Source organism: Callithrix jacchus, chromosome X (assembly GCF_049354715.1).
Source record: "Callithrix jacchus isolate 240 chromosome X, calJac240_pri, whole genome shotgun sequence".
Classification (NCBI taxonomy): domain Eukaryota; kingdom Metazoa; phylum Chordata; class Mammalia; order Primates; family Cebidae; genus Callithrix; species Callithrix jacchus.
In genome coordinates this window covers 110,643,820-110,652,625 of record NC_133524.1, presented here as the reverse complement: position 1 = coordinate 110,652,625, position 8,806 = coordinate 110,643,820, and the positions used below count along the sequence as shown (strand labels likewise).

General features: G+C 42.4%; 2 pseudogenes; both read right to left on the bottom strand.

The window, feature by feature from the left end:
- Positions 1-6,357: 6,357 nt before the first annotated feature.
- LOC100386754 (SSU72 RNA polymerase II CTD phosphatase homolog (S. cerevisiae) pseudogene) lies at positions 6,358-6,942 on the bottom strand (annotated as a pseudogene).
- Positions 6,943-7,408: 466 nt separating this feature from the next.
- On the bottom strand, positions 7,409-8,480 carry LOC100401869 (transportin-3 pseudogene; annotated as a pseudogene).
- Between the last annotated feature and the right edge of the window lie 326 nt (positions 8,481-8,806).

Below are 8,806 nucleotides of genomic sequence, written 5' to 3'. Positions count from 1 at the left end.
TACTGAGTTTATTGAGGGTTTTTAGCATAAAGGGCTGTTGAATTTTGTCAAATGCCTTCTCTGCCTCAATTGAGATAATCATGTGGTTTTTGTTTTTGGTTCTGTTTATGTGGTGAATTACGTTTATAGAATTGCATATGTTGAACCAGCCTTGCATCCCCGGGATGAATCCTACTTGATCATGATGAATAAGTTTTTTGATTTGCTGTTACAATCAGCTTGCCAATATTTTATTGAAGATTTTTGCATCTATGTTCATCATGGATCTTGGCCTGAAGTTTTCTTTTCTTGTTGGGTCTCTGCCGGGTTTTGGTATCAGGATGATATTGGTCTCATAAAATGATTTGGGAAGGATTCCCTCTTTTTGGATTATTTGGAATAGTTTCAGAAGGAACGGTACCAGCTCCTCTTTGTGTGTCTGGTAGAATTCAACCGTGAACCCGTCTGGACCTGGGCTTTTTTTGTGTGGTAGGCTCTTAATTGCTGCCTTGACTTCTGCCCTTGTTATTGGTCTATTCATAGTTTCAGCTTCCTCCTGGTTTAGTCTTGGGAGGACACAGGATTCCATGAATTTATCCATTTCTTCCAGGTTTACTAGTTTACGTGCATAGAGTTGTTTGTAATATTTTCTGATGATGGTTTGAATTTCTGTGGGATCTGTGGTGATTTCCCCTTTATAATTTTTTATTGCATCTATTTGGTTGTTCTCTCTTTTCTTTTTAATCAATCTGGCTAGTGGTCTGTCTATTTTGTTGATCTTTTCAAAAAACCAGCTCTTGAATTTATTGATTTTTAGAAGGGTTTTTCGTGTCTCAGTCTCCTTCAGTTCAGCTCTGATCTTAGTTATTTCTTGTCTTCTGCTAGGTTTTGAGTTTTTTTGATCTTGCTCCTCTAGCTCTTTCAATTTTGACGATAGGGTGTCAATTTTGGATCTCTCCATTCTCCTCATATGGGCACTTATTGCTATATACTTTCCTCTAGAGACTGCTTTAAATGTGTCCCAGAGATTCTGGCATGTTGTGTCTTTGTTCTCATTGGTTTCAAAGAACTTCTTTATTTATGCCTTCATTTCATTGTTTATCCAGTCAACATTCAAGACCAGTTGTTCAGTTTCCATGAAGCTGTGTGGTTCTGGGTTGGTTTCTGAGTTCTAACTTGATTGCACTATGGTTTGAGAGGCTGTTTGTTATGATTTCAGTTGTTTTGCATTTGCTGAGCAGTGCTTTACTTCCAATTATGTGGTCAATTTTAGAGTAGGTGTGATGTGGTGCTGGGAAGAATGTATATTCTGTGGATTTGGGGTGGAGAGTTCTGTAAATGTCTATCAGGTTTGCTTGCTCCAGGTCTGAGTTCAAGCCCTGGATATCCTTGTTGATTTTCTATCTGGTTGATCTGTCTAATATTGACAGTGGAGTGTTAAATTCTCCCACTATTATTGTGTGGGAGTGTAAGTCTTTTTGTAGGTCATTAAGAACTTGCCTTATATATCTGGGTGATCCTGTATTGGGTCCATATATGTTTAGGATCGTTAGCTCTTCTTGTTGTTTCGATCCTTTTACCATTATGTAATGTCCTTCTTTGTCTCTTTTGATCTTTGTTGCTTTAAAGTCTATTTTATCAGAGATGAGAATTGCAACTCCTGCTTTTTTTTGCTCTCCGCTTGCTTGGTAAATCTTCCTCCATCCCTTTATTTTGAGCCTTTGTGTATCCTTGCATGTGAGATGGGTTTCCTGGATACAGCACACCGATGGGTTTTGGATTTTTATCCAATTTGCCAGTCTGTCTCTTTTGATTGGTGTGTTTAGTCTATTTCCATTTAGGGTTAATATTGTTATGTGTGAATTTGATACTGCCGTTTTGATGCTAGCTGCCTGTTTTGCCCATTAGTTGTTGTAGATTCTTCATTATGTTGATGCTCTTTAGCATTTAGTGTGATTTTGGAATGGCTGGTACTGGTTGTTCCTTTCTATGTGTAGTGCCTCTTTCAGGAGCTCTTGTAGAGCAGGCCTGGTGGTGACAAAATCTCTGAGTACTTGCTTGTTCGCAAAGAATTTTATTTTTCCTTCACTTCTGAAGCTCATTTTCGCTGGATATGAAATTCTGGGTTGAAAGTTCTTTTCTTTAAGGATGTTGAATATTGGCCCCCACTCTCTTCTGGCCTGTAGTGTTTCTGCCGAGAGATCTGCTGTGAGTCTGATGGGCTTCCCTTTGTGGGTGACCCAACCTTTCTCTCTGGCTGCCCTTAGTATTTTCTCCTTTATTTCAACCTTGTTGAATCTGATGATTATGTGCCTTGGGGTTGCTCTTCTTGCAGAGTATCTTTTTGGTGTTCTCTGTATTTCCTGCATTTGAGTGTTGGCCTGTCTTGCTAGGTGGGGGAAATTTTTTTTGATAATGTACTGAACAGTATTTTCCAGCTTTGATTCATTCTCTTCGTCACATTCTGGTACACCTATCTAACGTAGTTTAGGTCTCTTCACATAGTCCCACATTTCTTGGAGGGTTTGTTCATTCCTTTTTGCACTTTTTTCTCGTTTTATTTCATTGAGTTGATCTTCAACTTCTGATATTCTTTCTTCTGCTTGATCAGTTCGGCTATTGAAACTTGTGCATGCTTCATGAAGTTCTCGTATTGTGTTTTTCAGCTCCTTTAATTCATTCATATTCCTTTCTAAGTTATCCATTCTTGTTATCATTTCCTAAAATGTTTTTTCATATCTTTTTTCAAGGTTCTTAGTTTCTTTGCATTGATTTAAAACATGTTATTTTAGCTCACAAAAGTTTCTCATTATCCACCTTCTGAAGTTTAATTCCATCATTTCATCACAGTCATTCTCCGTCCAGCTTTGTTCCCTTGCTGGTGAGGAGTTTTGGTCCTTTCTAGGAGGTGAGGTGTTCTGGTTTTGGGTGTTTTCCTCCTTTTTGTGCTGGTTTCTTCCCATATTTGTGGATTTATCCACCTGTCATCTGTGTAGTTGCTGACTTTTCAATTGGGTCTCTGAATGGACACCCAGATTGTTGATGATGAAGTATTTCTGTTACTTGGTTTTTCTTCTACCAGTCTAGCCCTTCACTGTACGACTGCTGAGGTCCACTCCAGGCCCTGCTTGTCTGGGGTGCACCTATAGCAGCTGCAGAACAGTGAGGGATGCTACCAGTTTCTTTTTCTGCTATCTTTTTCCCAGAATGATGCCTGCCAAATGTCAGTCTTTTGGATATAGAGGGGTCAGGGAGCTGCTTGAGGAGACAGTCTGTACTTCATAGGAGCTCAATTGCTGAGCTGTGAGCTCTGTTGTTCATTCATGGCTGTTAGGCTGCTATGTTTAATTCTGCTGCAACAGAACTCATAAGAAAACCCTTTTTTTCTCAGATGCTCTGCCTGGGGAGGTTGGGACTTTATTTTTGAGTGTCTGTTGTGCTGTCCTGCTCAGCTAGGAGGCAGTCTAGTCACTATTTGCCTGCCGAGACTCTGCCCTGCTGGTGTGAGGTTCACCCTGTTGCTGCAGGCTCTGCCCTTCTGCTGCGGTCTCCACCCTGCTGCCATGGGCTACGCCCTGTGGCAGAGTCTCTCTATTGTAGCAGGTTGCCTCAGCAATGGCAGGCTGCGTCAGCAATGGGCGTGTACCTCAGTAGGGGCGGGTTGCCTCAGTAATGGCAGACGCCCCTCCCCCAGGGAGCTGCGCTCTCAGGGAACCTCTCCACCGGGAGCATTTGGTATCGCCGCTTTGTTTGTCGCACTGCGCTACCCCAAACGCTGTGTCCGTAGAATCTGCTGGGCTGGCTCACTGTCCAAGTCCCATTCAGTCTCAAGTTCAGCCCTCTCAAGTCTCAGGTTGCCAGTTCAACAGGGCACCCGGACCAGTGTGCTTTGTGCGGAGCGCTGTTTAGCGCCACTGTGCTATGGTGTGGGCCGCCGCTGTACCGGCTGCCGGCTACACCAGCCAAACCTCTGCCTGGCGTCTCGCATCTTTTTTATACCTGGGAATTTCCCCGTTTGTTGGCAACAAAGATCCGTCTGGAAATGCAGCCCTGACTCACCCTCTCAGCGCGTGCACCGAGAGCTTCAATCCTGGGTTGTTCTCACAGCGCCATCTTGAGTCCTTCTCCCATTTTTCTTAATAATATTTATCTGAGTATGAGCTATTAAAAGATAAATAGTATGTCAATCAATTTTATTTTTAGTATAACTAGCTTCAAGCTTCAACACATTTTAATATTTCATTCTACAACTAAAATATAGTATTACATATTACATAGAGTAATAGGGAAAATTAATATTTATAAATTAAAGAGTAATAGAGAAAATATTAATTTCAATATAGTAATTTTTCCTATTACTCATTATTTCTTTTTTTTAATTGTATTTGGGCTCTGGGGTACATGTGCATGTCCTGCATCCTGCAGGATTGTTGCATAGGTACACACATGCCATGATGGTTTGCTGTCTCCATTCCCCTCCACTGTTGCCTACATCAGGCATTTCTCACTTTGAGAGGCCGAGGTGGGCAGATCACTAGGTCAAGAGATCGAGACTTTCCTGGCCAACATGGTGAAACCCCATTTCTACTAAAAATACAAAAATTAGCCAGGCATGGTGGCACACGCCTCTGGTCCCATCTACTTGGAAGGCTGAGATGGAAGAATCCCTTAAATCCAGGTGGCGGAGGTTGCAGTGAGCCGAGATTGTGCCACTGCACTCCAGCCTGGCGACAGAGCAAAAGTCTGTCTCAAAAAAAAAAAAAAAGAAAAAAAGAATGGGTCTGCCTTTCCCAGCTCACTGACTCAAATGTTAATCTCCTTTGGCAACACCCTCACAGACACACTAAGTATCACTCCTTTTTATCCTTCAATCCAATCAAGTTGACTCTCAGCATTAACCATCACAGTCTCACACACAAGAGATGATTTTTTCCTACTAAGCCAAAGGTGTTACAAATTTTAGTTTGGAAGACAGTGAAAACAATAAAACTAAGATCTATTTGATAAGTTGGTTTCTTTGATATAACAATTTCAACAATTGTTTTATAGCTACCTTATGTGATTATTTCATATTCTGTGTCACTACATAAGTGTTATGAATCTACTGGACCTATATATCTTGAAAGAGAATAATTTTAAAGTTTTTCTTGATAATTGGTTCTAAAATTTTGATCACCTTGTAAAAATATATTTATATAGAACTATCAGTCAGTACAGATAGCTATCATTATAGACTTACAAATATATTTGTAATTATATGATTACACCCACGTCATACCTTTATATGTAACTGAATTTCAAAGTGATGTATTGTATAAGGCAACAACTCACATACACTCGTAATTCAATCTCCAGAGTAAGTACCAAAGCATTTTTTTTAGAAAATAATAGAAAGTATAAAACACATACAAAAATATGAAGGTTGTTAAGAATGGTATTTTAGTTAACATATAAGAACATCTGGATGACCTTGGTTTGGCAGTGGCTTTTAGATACAACAACAAAAGCATGACACACAAGTGAAACAATCAGAAATTTTGACTTTATTAAAATTAAAGCTTGTTCTCTGCTATAGACTTTATGAAGGAAATGAAAATACAAGTGACAGCCGGAGGGAAAATCTTTGCAGAATACATATCTGATACAGGACTGTTATGCAAAATATATAAAGACCTCTTAAAACACAACTATAAGAAAGCAGACTAGGCATGGTGGCTCATGCCTGTAATCCCAGCACTTTGGGAGGCTGAGGTGGGAGGATCACTTGAGACCAGGAGTTCAGGACCTGTCTCTACCTAAAAAGTAGAAAAAAATTAGCTTAGCATGGTGACATGCGCCTGTAATCCCAGCTACTTTAGGGGCTGAGATGGGAAGATCCCTTGAGTCTCAGAGGTTGAGGCTACATTGAACTGAGATTTTGCCACTGCACCCAGCCTGGGTGACAAAATGAGACCCTGTCTCAAAAAAAAAAAAAAAAAAAGACAGCTAACAACTCAAAAATTGGGGTGAGGAAGTCTGTGTGCAGGAAGGCCTGGCAGCTCTTCCCAAACTCCTTGGTTGAAGGAAAGCAACAACAGCAACACTTTATAATCAAAATCCTACTCATGACTAAAAGTGGGATAGAAGAAACTTGGAATTTATCTATCTCCTCTCATTTTACAAGTACAATTTCACTGGGTAATATTATGGTCCATCAAGCAAATACCTAAAGGTAAAAACAATAGTCAGCAAGTAAAAAGTGTGAACAAAAGTAAGTTCAACATGATGGCTTCAAGAGGGCTGCAGCAGCAAGGAAAACAGCCGTGTCGAAGTTGGCCATGGTGATGGTGGCAGCAGCAGCAAGGGGCAGTACCAGCGGTGAGCTCCAGGCCTGGCCCATCAGTAGAAGCAGACAGTGTGCAGGACGGTCTGGCCAGTCTTCGCCTCGAACGTCTGCAGCAGGTGATCAATTTCATTCTCGATATCCTTTGACTGCCGGATACATTGGCAGAGCTCGCAGATGTGGAATGCCCCTAGGATGGCATCTTCCTGGTTGTCAGGGATGTCCACATTCACCACATGTACTGGCTGGCAGGTCTCCTGTTCTCTGGAAATCATATCTTCCACCACCTGATCATAAATTTTCTCTTCACAAGTGATGATCAGATCAAACACATCTTTGCAATTCTGGAATCTTTCTGGCCGGAGCTTGATTCTCCTATTTCTGTCTAACATATGCAGAATACCATTCTGTGTATAGAATTCTTTGTCTTTCATGAGAAGATCTTTGTGTATCTCATCATATGTGGTTTTGAAATCATAAATATTCGGCTTGTTAGGCATTGGTCCTGGAAGCTTCACATGAGTTGCTGTTCCAAAAGACTGGACACTGAATCCTCGTTTCCTGAGGATGTTGTGTGCCTCCATGCTACGGTTCTGGTTACTCGAACACACCACTGCCACCCGCAGCGGTAACGATGACATAGCTGCAACTGCACAACCCAGGACACTCACACTTAAGTTTCTACCGACCACAGCCCTCAGTGCCAGCGAAATGGCAACCAAAGATGGCGACTGTGTCTCAGGCAACGTGGTACGTGGCGTGACGTCTGCGTGGCAACTCCTCGCAGGCCCTGAGTGCCTGGCCGCATGTAAATTGGCATGCAGGCCTGGGCAAGGCATTCGATTACGGTTGGTGGCTGGCTCCTGCATAGCCAAGCCCACTCTCCACAAGGTGCAGCCCAGCCATATTTTATTTATTTATTTATTTTCCTTCCTCCCCGCCCGGGGTGGTGACTCACGCCTATAACGCCAGCACTTTGGGAGGCCGAAGCGGACAGATTACCTGAGGTCGGGAGTGTGAAATCCCGTTTCTACTAAAAATACAAAATTAGCCGGGCACAGTGGTGCATGCGTATAATCCAAGCTGCTTGAGAGACTGAGGCAGGAGAATCGCTTGAACCCGGAAGGCGGAGGTTGCGGTGAGTCGATAACCATCACAAAATGGTTTTATCTATAACCATCACCAAAAAGTCAGTCTGTCCACCTGCATGATCTCCCAGAGCGCTTCGGCCACATCTAGGTATGGGGTGGGGAGACAAAAGTGGCATGTCTGGAGTAGCTGGCTGACAAGCTGCTGTCCAAGCTAGTTCATCTCCTGTCCAATCAGTTCTTTTCATAATTCAAAGTCTTTGTGATCATTGGCTACTCTTGCAACGGTTAGCTCTTATAGGAGCCTCATGAGGTTACTATTGGCATCCCAGTAGTCCAGGCTATTAGACGCAATGGCCAACTGTAAGACAGGGATGACTAATTGGCTCCTCAGCAAGGTTATGGGGCTATACTGAGTTTACCTGGTGGATAGCCTGAACAGGTCATCTGCAGTGTCAGAGTGATTCTGGAGACCATTCTGCAGTTGTAGGAGCTGAAAGGTGGGGATGCATAGTGCCTGGAGCATGTCTAGTGGTCCCTTCTGACAGGCTTCTTCTATGCCATACTCATCCATAAGGATAATGCCAAGGTATAGGAAACAGGAATGCTGATATACGTGGCACACATTCAAACAGATGATGAATCTGTGTGAATGTGTGCCACATACATCATTCTAGTGGTTGCAGCGACACGGCAGATCCTTTGCCTACACAGTAAACAGCAAAGTGCAGGCACATGCAACAGTACTTTGCAATTTGATTATGAGCCCTGTGCTTATTTAGAGTCTCGCATAAAACAGGCCATACTTCCTGTATGACTTTTTGGCACTGATGAGTCTGTTTTCCATAATAGAATTGGTATGTCTAAATATCACTGCAAGTCGATCTAAGAGCACAGCGCAATGGTTAGAGAAATCCTTAAAGGGTTTGCCAATAGATACAACCGTGGGAGCCCGTCACCGTGACACACAACTTACACACTTCCACAAGCAAATCACTAGTGCTGAGGAATGTACCCAAGTTTGCTGGGCCGCAGCAGATTGTTTCAATAGCCCACACTTCTGCACTGTGCCTGTCACCCAGGTTTGTCATTTCTAATTAAAAGACTGGAAGAAAACAAAAACCAGACTGTGCCCCACAATCAGAAACCTCCGTCATGGCAGAGGGGCCTTCACCGCCACCAGGGTGAGACTCCACCCTTCTGAAGGCCACCCTGAGGTGTTCCTGTTTGGGGGTGTGAGGAAAATTCAGGGAGGTTTAAAAAAAGATGGCTATGATCTGCCCAGCATGGTGGGAGGGGAGGTGCTTTCCTGGAAAACTTATTTCTGAAAGAAAAAATAATTTTAAGATGATAAAAAAGGAAAACTCAACTGAAAAAAACACCTTGTAAAATCAAATTCCAATTTAATGCCCAAACT